The sequence below is a fragment of the Pagrus pagrus genome, assembly GCF_965226575.1.
Source record: "Pagrus pagrus genome assembly, chromosome: 5".
Classification (NCBI taxonomy): domain Eukaryota; kingdom Metazoa; phylum Chordata; class Actinopteri; order Spariformes; family Sparidae; genus Pagrus; species Pagrus pagrus.
This window is the reverse complement of record NC_140189.1, coordinates 1,105,031-1,120,770: the sequence shown is the minus strand read 5'-3', so window position 1 is coordinate 1,120,770 and position 15,740 is coordinate 1,105,031. Positions and strand designations below refer to the sequence as shown.

The 15,740-nt window shown below is 42.7% G+C and overlaps 1 pseudogene across 1 annotated transcript; it reads right to left on the bottom strand.

The window, feature by feature from the left end:
* Positions 1-311: 311 nt before the first annotated feature.
* Positions 312-2,139, bottom strand: LOC311257491 (putative nuclease HARBI1; annotated as a pseudogene). The gene is made up of 2 exons: positions 2,102-2,139; positions 312-1,079 (listed from the first exon to the last, which is right to left on the bottom strand). The product of its transcript is annotated as a putative nuclease HARBI1 (transcript).
* Positions 2,140-15,740: the final 13,601 nt, after the last annotated feature.

The following is a 15,740-nucleotide window of genomic DNA, read 5'->3' as shown; positions in this document are numbered from 1 at the left end:
TACTTTCATGGTATATACCTTGGTCAGTGACACAATTAGAAACATTTTTTCATCCTAATTTCTCTCCCGTATATAGAAGGCTCTCACTTAACATAATTATGGTAATTTATAACAGGATCTGATTTGATGAAGTAAAATAATCAGTGTGTACACAAACACTTACTGAAATACATTGCTGCGTGTTTTAAAATCACATTCAAGCTATATCCAAACATTTTAAAAGTGCATTATTAAGCTTCTGATTGAAGTCAAATTGGTCTTCATTTAATCAGAAGCATGAAAATATACCTTGAAAATGCTTGGAAAGTGCTTCAATGTGCAGCATGATATAAACTGTGACACTGAAAAAATGCCTCCTGAAGTGGCACTCTTCTTGTTTGTGCTATGTTGTGGAGCACAATGCAGGCACAGATGATGTGACAGGCTTTCTGTGGCTCCACACGGAGATAGTAAAGAGATAGCAAATCTGCGTTTTATCACACCATTCAGGTGCTCAATTGTCCCTCTTGTTATGGCATGGACACTGTTGTACCTCTGCTGGGAGTCATTGGTGACAGTAGCAAAAGGGGTCATCAGCTAGGGTAGAAGGGGGTAACCGCTGTCACCGAGGAGGATGCCATCTGGGGCAGTCTGCTGGAACCTTTGAAAGAGGTGGCTTGCTCTCAAAATATGGGCATTGTGTACAGACCCAAGCCATCTTACAACACAGTTGGCTACAACGAGGTCAGCATTTCCCACAAGCTGCACGTTAATGCTGTGCCGGCCCTTTCTGTTGACATACTCTCATTCCCTGGCATGAGGTGCCTGAATATGCACGTGTACAGTCAATAACACCAATAGTATTGGGCATCCCCCCTAATGAGAAAAACTTCCTCTTTGTCCTTGCCATGTCATCTTCATTTTCAGGCCATTTCACAAATTGACCCAGAAGATTGGTAAGGGCAGATGACACTGAATGCACCACATGGCCCACTGCTGACTTTGTCACCACCAGTCCATCCCCAATTACCTCAAAGAAGGAACCACATGGATAAAAACGTAGCGCTATAAGCACTTGCTCCTCCACAGTCAAGGCATGGCTCCTCAGAGTGGCACGTTCAAGGTGAGGACGAAGAATATTGCAGATGAAAGCAATATCATCTCGCCCAAATCTGTATCATGCATAAAGCTCATCCTTGGAGTAATGCTCGAGCAGGTTGGGGCGTTCAGCATAGTGTCGTGGCTTATACCTTCTCCTTTGGTGTCGGTGTACAATTGAGGTCATTGTCTGTTCCTCCTTCTGATCTAAAGAGAACCATTCATGCTCAGAGAACCCAATTTAAGCCCTTCCCAATAAACCTGGGATACTCTCACACCTGAAAGTAATTTCACTGGCATGGTATAAAAGAATGACCGGTTGACCAACCTCCAGACAACATGGAGGCCCAAAAAAGTAAGGGGTTGAATTTTATGGCTGCTGAAACCCATGCATTGCTGGATGGGGTGCCATTACATTACAAACGTTTGTTTGGCACATTCAGCACCCCTGGCCAGACCAATGTGTCTGCAAAAAGTAAAGGAGAGATTTGGGCTGCTATCACAGCACAAATAAATGCCACTGGCAGTGGCCAACTAAGGCCGGTGGAGCAGGTGAAACTTCGGTGGAAGAATTTGAAACAAAAAGCCACCAAGGACCAGGCAGAGGCAAAAAACCCCCAAACTGGGAACAAGCCCTTCAAAGGTTAGACTTAACTGTTTTCTAAATTATGATATAATATCACATATCACACATCTACAATATCTACAATATTAGGTATTAAATTGTCACCAATTTAAGCTATTTAAAACAGCTGCACAGCCTTATGGAGTTGACTGAAATTCAGGACTTGTTAGTGCACACAACCAATGGGCCCTGAAGTTGAGTGAACTCAATAAGGCTGTGCATCTAGTTGCCTAATTAAGTTTGTCAGTTTTCATACTTTTCCTTTTTTACAGTGCACTTATATTCCATATTATGTTACATTAATGGTAAATGTACTAATTTCATGTCACTTTTGTGAAGCACTATGAGCTACATGTCTTATATGAAATGTGCAATACAAATGTTTTTTTATACATTTACTAGACATCCTTGGAGGGGAGAGTTCCCACGCCCTCCATGGGATTTTGCCAGCCAGTGTTGGGGAGCCAGCTGACAAGCCACTCAACCTCTCGTCTGAGTGTGTGTTTCTCACACCTGTGGAGGCTCCAGAGGGTGAACCATCAACAAGTGCCAGCATTGCTCCACCCGATCCACCACATGAGGCTCGTGGGCCAGAGCCAGCGCCAGAGAGACGGAGACAGAAGAGGCATGCTGGTGATGAGGATGCCTATGAAAAGCTCCTCAAAATGGAGACCGAGAGGGCGGTCAAACAAATTGAACTGGCCAATGAACAAATAAAGCTGACGCTCGTTCAGCAAAGAAAAAACGGAATTGAAAATAAAGCTATTGGAGAAACAGCTCACTTCTGACCTTTGAGATGGGTTAGGTCCTTTTTTAGTTAGTGGCCAAATTATTTGAAATGTCTTTGTTTTGTTGGAATTAAACTTTGTTTGGACCCTGCATTCCTGTTGTCCATGTTTTGGTACAAGCAAGTTACAATGTTTGGTGAACTAGAATTTGAGAAATAGGTCTGTAATTGTTACTTTTATTTACAGCAGTTTCAGAAAGTGTGGTCAAAAATATTTTACTATGCTTCAAATTTCTTACAATTACTTTAATTATTTGTTAAAAGTAAAACACTTAACACTCTAGATTAAGTGTAATGAACAGCTTGAGTAACAATATCTAGGAGAAGTGGAGCTGAGACTTTGTCAATCCAAGTCAAATCCACCTCTGAGGTGGGATTCAAGTGATCCTGAAATTTTGGTATCAAGTTGATCCAGATATCTGCCTTGTGTTTTGAAATACCCAAATCCAGCCTTTTATCTGGATTCAAGGGAGGATTGGATTACCAGAGCTGAATCCTGATCTTCAGGATTCTCTGGATCTGTGTTGAAATACACAGTTTTCAGATCAGATCTAGATTTAATCCAATCCGACCGGGATAATCCTGTCAGATCACTTTTAAAATACTGGGCCCAGGGGACTACAGTCCCATTAAAATGCTGAGTAAATGCGTTGAACAAATCAATGATTGGATGTCTCAGAGTTTTTTTCAGTTAAAAAAGTTTCTGCTCAGCTTCAGTCTGTAATGTTGAAAACTACAAACCAAGCCAGAAACCTTGGTGTAATCATGGACTCAGATCTGAATTTCAGCAGCCACACTAAGACAATTACAAAGTCAGCCTACTATCACCTCAAGAATATATCCAGGATAAAAGGACTTATGTCTCAGTAGGATTTAGAAAAACTTGTCCATACATTTATATTCTGCAGACTTGACTACTGTAACGGTGTCTGTACAGTAGGGTTGGGCACCGAGAACCGAAGTCCGGTTCCGGAACCGTTACGAAGATGTTTGAATTTCGATTCTTTTTTTCGGTTCCTAAATGCCCGAACTAGTTTGTTTCCGGGGTTTGTATTACTCCGCCCGGCATGCTCCGTTTGTTTCCGGGGTTTGTATTACTCCGCCCGTCGTGCTCCGCTAGTTAGAAGAACATCACTCGTGTGAACATGGACCGTAAACTTATTACTGCCAAAGGAGGATGCACAACAAACATGACAAAACACCTTCGCCTGCAGCATGGTATAATAATTAAAGAGTGTACAGTGTTTAACGCGTTGCGCCGCTCGCCTGCTCACGTCGCTTCCTCCACTTCGGACAGTCAACCATCAGCCAACAACTCCTCGTTGCGAACGGAATCAGGTACATGAAAATTATGATTGTCTTATTCTTAACAGACTAGCTAAAGTTATAGACTACCAATTGCTAAAACTTTGTCAAATCTGTTCATAGTTGTTGAAAGCTTGCAGAGTGATGCTAACGTTAGCCAGTCTGAGCCTGCTGCTTCTGCTGCTGCTACGTTAACCAGCCAGCGACCCCAGCCAGCAGAGACGTTTCTTCAACCAGCAGAGAAACGACGACACCACATTCACTCTAGCAGCAAGGGGAAAGCTGTCAGCGGAGCAAGTCGAAGAGTGCCACAGAAAAGTAACGGCTTATGTGGTGAAAAGGCATCCCTTCTCAGATGTCGAATCGCCCACATTTAGGTACCGTAAGCAAATAAGAATAACGTTAAGCTAACTAACTTAGCTGGTAGCTACTTGTTATCTACCCCTGACCTAACGTTACAGTAACAGTTCAGGTTTAACTTTATTGACAGATTTGTCAGATGGCGCAGTGCTCATTTCATTTAAAAACATCACAACATATGGACATGTGCTAAAGTGTTTGTGTATTTATTGCACATTGCTCTTATTCTCTGTTTAAAAGTTAAATGCTAAGATAAATTTACTAAAGATACCTAATGTTTGTTTTTGTGTTTGCAGGGATATGATCCATTCAATAAACCCAAAGTACACCCCCCCACTGGCAATGTGAATAAATAAAAATGGCCTGTGTAAAGGCTTTTTCAAATGAAAAAATTCTCCTGTGAAATCTGTGCCATGTTGACCTGCACAACTCAAAGAATCGGAATCGAGAATCGTTTAGAACAGGAATCGAAAATTGAGAATCGGAATCGGAATTGCTAAAATCCAAACGATGCCCAACCCTACTGTACAGCACTCTAAAAAATCCATCAGACAGCTGCAGCTAAGTCAGAATGCTGCTGCTGGAGTTCCAACAAGAACCCAAAAAGTATATCACATCACGCCTGTTCTTACATCTTTACACTGGCTTCCTGTCTGTCAAAGAATAGATTTCAAAATCCTGCTGTTGGTTTATAAAGCACTGAATGGTTTCGGGCCAAATTACATTTCTGATCTGCTGCTACGTTACGAACCATCCAGACCTCTGAGGTCGTTAGGTACAGGTCTGCTTTTAGTCCCTAGAGTCAAAACTAAACATGGAGAAGCAACATTCAGTTATCATGCACCACATATCTGTAACAAACTCCCAGAAAACTGCAGGTCTGCCCCAACTCTCACCTCTTTTAAATCAAGGCTGAAGACCTTTCTGTTTGCCACTGCTTTTCACTAAAGCAATTTCAAGGCTTTGAACTGCACTGTGACTTTTGTTTTCTAGTCTTGTCTCTTTTAAACCTATTCTATTTTAGCTTACTTTCCTATTTCGTAACTTGTTCTAATGTTTTGTCTCTTGATGTCTTCCTACGTGTTTTTAATGTATTTTAAATATATTTTAAATGCAATTTTTAATTTCTTTTAATGTAATTTGCAGAGGTGGGAATTGTGGAGTCATCAAGTCATCTCCATGCCATGTATTTGTTCTGTTCATGCACTAAACCAGCTGAGTCCGATCAGCACAGCTCTTCAGCCAGGAAGGTGAGCTAATTAGTGAATGCACCTGGTTCAGTGACTGAGCAGAACAAATACATGGCATGGAGATGACTTGATGACTCCACAATTCCCACCTCTGGTAATTTGTATGTCTCTGTTAAGCACTTTGAGTTGCCTTGTGTCTGAATTGTGCTATACAAATAAACTTGCCTTGCCTTGCCCTACCAAGTGACACACTCTATCCGGGTGTGTTTTCAGGTACATAAAGTTTGATGTGGTCAATCCAGCATCCTTTATATTAATTCCGCAAACGTTGCATTTGGCGAATTTTTTGTTTGCACCTTGTGTGTAGTTCCTATAGGCAAAGCATATGACAAACGGGAGAGCAGCAGCAGTTGTGCTCGTCGCCATAGTGCTGTTGTCATCTGGGGCAGCGCGCACCAGATGCATAAAGTTAAGCATGAGGGAATGATGTTCAGCTCGTCAGACATTTTCTTAATATTGATGAGCCAAAAAATAAAAAATAAAGATTGTTCATGAGTCCCAAATCTCAAGTCTGAGTCAAGTCTCAAGTCTTTTGAGGGCGAGTCTCAAGTCACTGAGTCACTAAACTCCAGGATCCGTGCACTCCAAAACTCCAAAACTCAATGTCACATTCTGTCATTTTCTGTGACAGGTGTTTTGTTGTTTGTTGTTTTTCTGTTTTGCTCGCAGAGATACATTGAGCAGCTGGGCGGAGCCAGCCATTCAGTGTCCTAGAGCAGCTCATCTCGTTAGTAATTCACTTAGATAACCGGCTGAGGGAGAGACAGCGGGAGAGAGCTTCCACCAACCGCAGACCAACTAGCTCCGCCCCCAGTCAGTCCCCTCACTCTCTGTCAATACCCCAGAGCTTCCCCCATTCCACCTGGATTCCTGCTGTTTCGGAGGAACCCATGCAGGTGGGGCGGACCTGGCTAACCCTTGAGGAACGTCGACCCAGATTTAACAATAGACTATGCATCTACCTCGCCTCATGCGCGGTTCTGCCAAAAGGACCAGCTCGCCAGTGAATGGGGGCACGTTGGTGAGCCAGACTACATCTATTCCAAGCCCTCTTGCCCAAATCAACCTTCCTGCCTCTCTCCAGTTGTCACGTGAGCCATTGCCTATTCATGTTTTTGTGGACTCTGTCACTGACGACAGCTTCATAGACTCCTCCCTAGTTGAACAATCTCTGATCCCCATTGAAGCTCTCGACATTCCCAAAACTGTAAACGCCCTTGATGGGTGGCGCCTGGCCACAATCACTCATCGCACCCAGCCCGTCACTCTGATAATCTCAGGAAATCATTGTGAGTGTCTCCAACTGTATGTCCTCTCTTCACCCTCATCTCCAGTCGTACTGGGTCTCCCCTGGCTTCGAGTACACAACCCCCATATTGACTGGTGTTCATCCTCCATTTCCAGCTGGAGCACTTTCTGCCACTCACACTGTCTCCACTCTGCCGCTACAACAGTCAAGTCATCTGCCTCAGTCATTCCCAAACCACCTGATTTGTCTCTTGTGCCACCTGTGTACCATGACCTAGCCACTGTGTTCTGCAAGGAACGAGCCTTGTCCCTACCACCTCACCGCCCATATGACTGCGCTATTGATCTGCTCCCTAGTGCCTCTCTCCCTTCCAGTCGCCTATACAATCTGTCAGACCCCGAGAGAGAGTCGATGGAGGAGTACATCAATAACTCTAAGGCTTCTGGTTTAATCAGGTCCTCCTCGTCCCCCCTCGGGGCGGGGTTTTTCTTTGTGGGAGAGAAGGATGGTTCCCTTCGCCCCTGTATTGACTATTGTGGACTAAATGACATCACCATCAAAAATAAGTACCCTCTACCCCTGATCGTTTCTCTTTCTAGCCTGTGTCATGCCAGGTTTTTCACTAAACTGGACCTCAGGAACACTTACCACCTGGTCCGCATCCGAGAGGGGGATGAGTGGAAGACGGCGTTCAACACCCCACTGGGACATTTTGAATACCAGGTGATGCCTTGGTTTGGTCTGTCAAACGCCCCTGCTGTGTTCCAAGCCCTCATTAATGACATTTTACGTGATATGCTCAACCATTTTGTGTTTGTCTATTTGGATGATATTTAGATATTTTCCAAGACACTGGACGAGCACGTCAAGCAAGTGAGGCTGGTCATGCCGATGGCACTGGGATTCGCCAACCTTTACCGCAGATTCATCGGTGACTACAGCCGGGTCATGGCTCCTCTCACCCAACTCACCTCCACAGCCACACCATTCACATGGTCTCCCGGTGCCGGCACCGCCTTCAAAAGAGTGAAGGTGCTGTTTACCCACGCCCCTGTTCTTCACCATCCCGACTCGGATCGTCAGTTTGTGGTGGAGGTGGATGCCTCAGACTCCAGAGTGGGGGCTATTCTCTCTCAGCGCAATACCTCTACACACAAGCTCCACCCCTGCGCCTTTTTCTCCCGTTGTCTCCCCCCTGCAGAGAGAAACTACGATGTGGGAAATTGTGAGTTGCTGGCCGTGGTTCTGGCTCTCCAGGAGTGGCAACACTGGCTGGAGGGAACCCTGGAGCCATTCCTCATTTGAACAGACCATAAAAATCTCGCTTACCTGCGCTCGGCCAGAAGACTCAACCCCCGCCAGGACCATTGGTCTCCATTTCTAAGCTGATTTAATTACACCCTGTCCTACTGTCCCGGCTCCAGAAATGGTAAACCAGATGCCCTTTCTTGCCTCTTTTCCTCTGATGCACCTCCTGCAGACCCCGAGCCCATCATGCCTTTCCCTCGGATTGTTGGAGCCGCCACCTGGGAGATCGAGTCTATAGTCCGAGAGGCCCAACTCAGTCACTCCAACCCCAGCACAGGTCCACCCAATTGCCTATTCGTGCCAGGGGAGGTCCAGTCCCAGGTGTTACAGTGGAGCCACTCGTCCAGATTCACCTGCCATTCCGGAGCCCAGCGGACGCTACAATTTCTTCATCAGCACTTCTGGTGGCCCGGTCAAGCTAAGGACTTAGGGGAGTTTGTGGCAGCCTGTGTAGTGTGCGCCTGCAGCAAGTCATCTCAATGAGGCATCTCTGCACTGCTGAATCAAATTTCATGATATAAACAAGAAATTATGATAAACATAAAAACAATAAAAGATATACCTTTAAAACTGTGTGTGTTGAACACTTATGGCCTATTTTTCTCAAATATAATGCTTTCTACTATTAAAAGAGAATAGATAGAAAAACTTTATGGAACACATTTGAAACTAGCAAAACAACCGGATCATTGTGATCTGTGTGGTTAAGGTTGCTGCTGGAAAATGTGATGGTCATTTTGTGTGTGCGCATGTGAACGTGTGTACACGTGCAACGGGGTTATCTTTCCAAGCTGCGGTTCATTCATAAATGCCCACTGGCATTTTCCAAACATAATAAATATAGTGAGTTGTATTTCAGTGTCACGTTTTTCAGGCACAGAGTCACAGAACAGCGCTGGAAGTAAAATACTGGCCGGTAAATAAAACACAGACAGAGAGATATAGGCTAAGACCACTGCCTGGCGTGGTTAACAAGACAGACAAAGAGACTCGGGAGAAATTGACTACAAGCTAGCACATCAACTCAACCTTAACAACTAAGCCTCTACTTTGTGTCTCTGCACAGTAATTAATGGACTGTCTCTGCAACTACAAGGTCTATTTGAAAAATCAAGCTATCATAACAAAGGGAACACTTGAAATATTTGTTCAGATGTGTAAGAATAAGTATAATATATGTTACTGTTACTGAGTAAATCAAGTTGGCACACAGCATAAATGAAAATGAAAAAATTACAATTTATAATGTATTATATCCCTGGGGAGTGATGCAGCTGCAGCTCCAAATCTCTAGCAAACCATAGCAAAACATCTGAACATTACCTCTGCCAACTTTTTTTTTGCCAATAAAGTGAATCAGAACAAAATTAGAGAGGGTTTAGTACTCAGGCAGAATCTCCAAATGTGCCATTTTGGCACCATCTGTGCCATTTAAAATTTCTCAAGTACCAAACTATATATTTCACTTACATGTTAATCTAGGTGCTCAAAAGAAGTTGTTCCTCGAAGTCTTTATTATGCTTGTTTCTTTCCATGACCAGAAGATATAGCTAGTTCCACCTCACTGAAGTTGTTGACACAGCTTTGATATGAGGGCGAGATGATGTAATTTGCTGGCCTTGTACTGGAGTATGTGTGTGTGTGTGTGTGTGTCCACTTACAGAAGGGGGTGGGGGCGTAGAATGTTTGGGAGTGAAAGACACTTTGCTGAAGCAAGTACGAAAAATTATGGAGATCTTCAGCGCTATAATGAGAGGTGAAAAACATTTTGGATCAATATGAGACCTTGCCGCAGCAAGTTAGACAAATTAGCCGCCAGAGTCTCATTGGTCTCATTAACTTATGGGAAACACTGAAAACTACAACTACTACAAAAAAACAACAACAATAAAATACACCTTGACAAAAAGGCATTTTGGACATCAGGGACAAAGGGGCAAGTGCCCAAGCATCCTTATCTCCCCCCTCTGCACATGCCTGATTTGTACATAATGGACATAGTTTGTTTGTAGCATGGGCCTAAGCTCAGGTTGTGTGTGGGTAGAGCACCGCTGATGGATCTGGGATTCTGAGACAGCATCTGTTCTTTGCGAAGTGTCTTACAGAGTCCTCGTACATACAGAATATGTAGCTGGGTGGAGAGACAGATTCTTCACTCAGAGAACCACAGCGCTCTATCGTATTTAGACTGTCTCTCCATTTTCGAGATCACTCAGAATCTCTTGTCGATCAAGTAAAATCAGAGTGATCACGCACACCTGTGCCTTATTCACCTATGTGTGCCAGTACATCTGGTGTGTCATAAATAAATTACATCTGTCAGGTGGGGACATTTCCCGTACATATGGAATATGTAGCTGGGTGGAGAGATAGTCTCTTCACTCAGAGAACCACGGTTACAATGTAACCTACAGTTTTACAAGCATTATAAACTTTCTCCTGATGCAAGAACTCTCAAAATTGAGCCATTTTTTGAGGGCGTCTGGGGACTTTCTCCAAGGGCAACAAAGAAGTAGCCTATATCAGTTGCTGTTTATATGTATTTGTAAAATTTGACATGTTTGCCATCAATAATATTCTTTCACAAATTTAGCTTTAGAGCTGAAAAACCCACTTTTGGGGTTTTTTTTGACTGAAGATTTTCCAAAGAAAGATTTTTTTTAATTTATTTTTTTACTTTTGTATATGAAAGTGTTGATATTCATTGTATATATATATGTATATATATATATATATATATATATATATATATATATATATATATATATATAAAAATCAAAAATGTTATATTACTCCTTTCAATCTATTTGCAGGTTAATGCTTAAAGGGGACATATTATGCAAAACTCACTTTTTCCTTGCTTTAGTATGTATATTTTCATATCCGGAGTGCCTCCCCACCCCTTAAAGGATAACTACCGTTTTTTACAACCTGGACCTTATTTCTAGCATAAAATATTATCATTTACTCAACCAGATAACATGACATGTTATTGGTGAAATGAACTAGTTTCGTGGCAGATAATGCTCATAGAGGCTGCGCTTCGGTGCCTGGATCACTCGCATTATAGGGATATAACGGTCGCGGCGCTCCACTGGATCTAATTTCGTCCGAACGATGCCAAATGACACCAAAGTTATCTGGGTGAGTAAATGATCGTATTTTATGCTAGAAATAAGGTCCAGGTTGTAAAAACCGGTAGTTATACTTTAAGAGTGATTTTCGACAAGTCAATGTTTTGTAAACTACCGGAGTCAGGAATTGAGTCTCTAAACAAGCCATTTGGATTTCACCCGGACTGTTACGTAACAGTTCGGGTGATTTGAATACTCCAGCCCTCGCGCTGGCTATCTCCTCCCACACTACGCCAGCTACCTGAACAAGGATCCGCCATTTTCTCGTTCTCGCTTCGCTTGTACGCGACAGCCTGACCGCTACCATGTACAACCTGAAAGCCAAGCACTGCTGCTCTGTCGTCGGATGCACGGATCCTCATGTTTCGCTACATCGCCTCCCTACCAAAGAGGATATCAGAGCGAAGTGGCTACATTTCATTTATCAGGGAAACGTCCCAGCTTCAGTGAGCAAAACAGTATGGTCTGTGCCAGTCACTTCACGCCGGACTGTTTCAGCAACCAGGGTCAGTGTAACGCTGGCAACAACACTGATGATGGAACTGTAAGTATTTATTTAACAGTATACTTTGTGTTACTTTGGCCGTTTAGCACATGAGCTAACGCTAACCGTCGATGTAAATATGAGGCTGAACTAACGTTACATGTGAAGTTATCAACGTTGAACACGCAGAGGAGACGGTATGAAATGGTCTCAGTTGTTAGTGGACGGTGAGCTCCTGTTCCGCCGTGAACACGCAGAGGAGATGGTATGAAATGGTCTCAGTTGTTAGTGGACGGTGAGCTCCTGTTCCGCCCTGAACACGCAGAGGAGATGGTATGAAATGGTCTGTTATTCACAGCCAGTGAGCTACGTTGATTAATTAGCATGTTGTGCTAAAGGACAGTGTGTTAAGCTTGATTTATGCTTCTGCATAAATCCCCCCCACCCCCCCTCGCGGCTTGGCGGTGAATTGAACGCGTTCCCTCGACGCAGAACTTCGAATGCTCAATGACGGCGTAGGGTCGACGACGTAGCTCCGCCGTCGCCGCGACGCAGAAGCATAAACTAGGCTTTAGATGCCCAGGAGTAACTTGGCAGTCGTATGACTTACTGTGTGTTGGTATACACACAGCTAACGCTACAGCTAACTACGTGTAGCGTTAGCTGTAGCGTTAGCTGCTGACATGAGAGACCAGACCTGAGAGTAACAAAACGTTATCTGCAGTAAAGCAATCACTACTTTGTTTTGGAGCTGGAGACAGGGGTTACCTGCTACATGTCTGCTGTGCTACTATCAGTTATATGCAGGCATGGACACAGAAAAGTTGCGTCGCGCTGTGTATTGCTCGGTGTTTTTTTGTTGTTGTTTTTTTTTCTCAACTTTATTGAAGTTGCTGTGTATCACTCGTTGGCTGTGTCCAAATTCAGGGGCTGCAGCCCACGAAGGGCGCATTTGAAGGCCAATTATGTCACAACGCTGCGCGAAGGCTGTCCAAATTCGAAGGCTCCTTCAAACGCAGCCCACAAATGCAGCCTGCCCTTCCCTCTTATTGGAGGACGCACCGCTACTATCCTTCGCGGCCTGCTATATCCCAAGATCCTTTGCGCGCCGCTGCTCAGTCCCGAAACAGAAGAGGAAGCAAGAGAAAATGGCGACATCAAGTGGCGCAGACATGACATTCAAATTTAAGTAATGGGTTTATACTCGGTTATTAGTCATTTGAACATCCAACGCCAGATATGTTAAACTTCAAGGGACTATAAAACTTCCAGATGTTAACTTTCAGTTAAAATACGTGACGCTGGTAATGCTATGGTAAATATAGTTGTTATTCACCAATGGGTTAATGTTTATTTTGTAATGTTGATAATTCAATTTAGATTTGACACATTTTGTCATTAATTTCTGTACACACACAAATAAATGTACACGTTTGATAGATTTGAACCAAAACAGACTTTAATGCATCTCTTCATTCACAATCGTGACATAAGGGTAAGGGGCGGGAACATCTGGTGAGGCAACCAGGAAATACTCCGAAGGCTAGACCGTCCCATTTAACAACGGGGACGAGGCGTTCAAAGACCTGTCCGAAGGACCCGGCCCTCGTGGACCGCAAAGTCTAGGTCATTGAAGGCTGCAGCCCCTGAATTTGGACACAGCCGTTGCCTTGGTCACGCGATGCCGTCCTCATGTCTTCCGCCCGGCAGGAAGAGGTGGGCGGCGCACGCAGTAGCTCATTAGCATTAAAGGGAAAGGCATGCAAACCGGCCGCTTAGAGCAGGGCTGTGAAACTGGTGTGTAAAGAACCCTGCTGTGCTCAATCCTTCGGTTTTTTCGACCAAAGCATGTTACTAACATTCCATTTAGACATCAAGGACCCATGTCAACAAGCAGAAATGAGCATAATATGTTACGGAAGCGCATTGCATTCACTGGATAAAAAAAAATTAGACACCTTATCTCGTAATTACGAGATCAGGATCTCGTAATTATGAGAAAAGATCTCGTAATTATGAGATAGTGAAACACTGCGGTCAAGCCAGCCCACACGTTGTTTTGCGGTGCGCGCATATTGTGTTTTATTAGTGTGATTACACTAATAGAGAGAAAAGACTCGTTTCAAAGGCTTCCACAACGACCCCAGGACGTAACAAATACTCACGTCAATCTGATGTAGCCTTTCAAAATAAAAGCCCTCTAAAATGTCAAATATTTCTAATATTTCTCTCTTAATTCAGATCGATATTAGGAGGAAACTCCCTGTTTCCACAGACTAATTTCAGTTCGGACTGATAGTGGTCCACCTCAGAGCCTCACTCATGTTATATCAGGAAGTTCTGATGTGGACCTACAAAATTAAAAGAAACTACCTGTTTCCACACAAAATATTTCAAATTTCAGCAGGCTTTAATTTTGAAATTCCACATCAGAACTTCCTGATATTAAATGAGTGAGTCTCTGAGGTGGGGTACTATCATTCTGAACTGAAATTATTCTGTGGAAACAGGGAGTTACCCTTCAATGTAAATCTGAATTTGAGGAAAAATATTTAAAATATTTAAAATTTCAGAGGACTTTAATTTTGAAATTGACCTGATATTTTTCTGGGTGTCATCCTGAGGTTGAGTACTATCAGTCTGAAGTGGAACGGTCGAGTAATAAAAAAAAAATTTGTTTTTAAAACTTTAACCTAAATGTAAAGTAAATATGAACGTGTAACGGGCTTTTATTTTGAAAAGGCTACATCGCGCACCGCAAAACAACGTGTGGGCTGGCTTGACCACAGTGTTTCACTATCTCATAATTACGATCTTTTCTCATAATTACGAGATCCTGATCTCGTAATTACGAGATAAGGTGTCTCCTTTTTTTTTTATCCAGTGAATGCAATGTGCTTCCGTAATGTGTCACCTTTAAAATTACTTGGTTCATTGCATAAAGCTGATGTTATCTTGTGCTGTACGTCTGAACAAAATATGAATTTCAGTTATACTGACATATATATAACAATTTGAAAATTCTCTGAGTTAATTTCTGACAACAACTCAGCCAAACTTCAAGTCAAGTTAACACAGAACAAATAACTACTGAAGAAATAAAATCACTGAATGTAACATTACAGCCAGTGAAAATTCGTTAAAAACTAGCTAATTTAAAAAAATTATAAATGATGGAGTAATATAACATATTTGAATTGTGTTTATATATATATATATATATATATGATGATTTTTAGTAGGACCAATTAATTTCTAAATGTAACAGAGCTACATTAATACTACACAGAACCAAAATTTGTGAAAACTAATGGAGATATGATTTTTTTTTTAAATGACAGATTCTTCGTTATGGTAGAAAGTTCCTGTTATTTAATATATTACTTTAAACATTCAGCAACATCTATTTCACATGTTGGCAAGTTTCCTTAGGGTCTCTTGGATATTCAGGACAAATTTCAACCCAATCCAGTGAAAAATGAGCGATTGGTGAGGTTTAGAATACATGTACAAAGAATTACTAAAATGCTGAAATTTTGCTCCAAGGGCCAAACTTCAAGAGTTAAGAGTACAGCTATAGCATTTTGCAGAGTCTCATGTACTAAATGAACGTTTCAACATTTATGTTTTCAAGAAAAAAAAAGACGTGAACTGGGAAGAGTTCTGGATTTTGGCTGAGCTGACATGGAATGACCCATATGCATTTTCATCCATGATTAGAACCCTTGCAATGGATTCTTTACAGCAAATTAAGGCCTCTTTTGTTCAGTGGACAAGAGGCTCAAAATGACATGAGCTATCAACCTTACAGCACCATTTAAACTGATGGATTTTGGTCAATGGAACTTGCCTGTGAATCCAATATGGTGTAAAGGCAGCTCGAGGAGAGGAGAACCGCAAAGAAACAGGAACGGCTGCTTTTTGCTGCTGCCTCTCTAATTGTCTCTGCCTATGTTCGACAGAGCCTTTTTGAAGGACAGGGTCTCTCATTAGGGATTCACACCCAGGGCTTGCTCCAATTGGGCTGCCTAAGGAATCCGAAGGCAATGCAATTGTGTAATTTGCACACAAAGTGGTCTGGATTGATCCAAAATAAACCTCTCAACTTTAAATGTGGGGGGGAGAGGGAGGGCGTATAATTGCATCATTTAGTGAATTGAT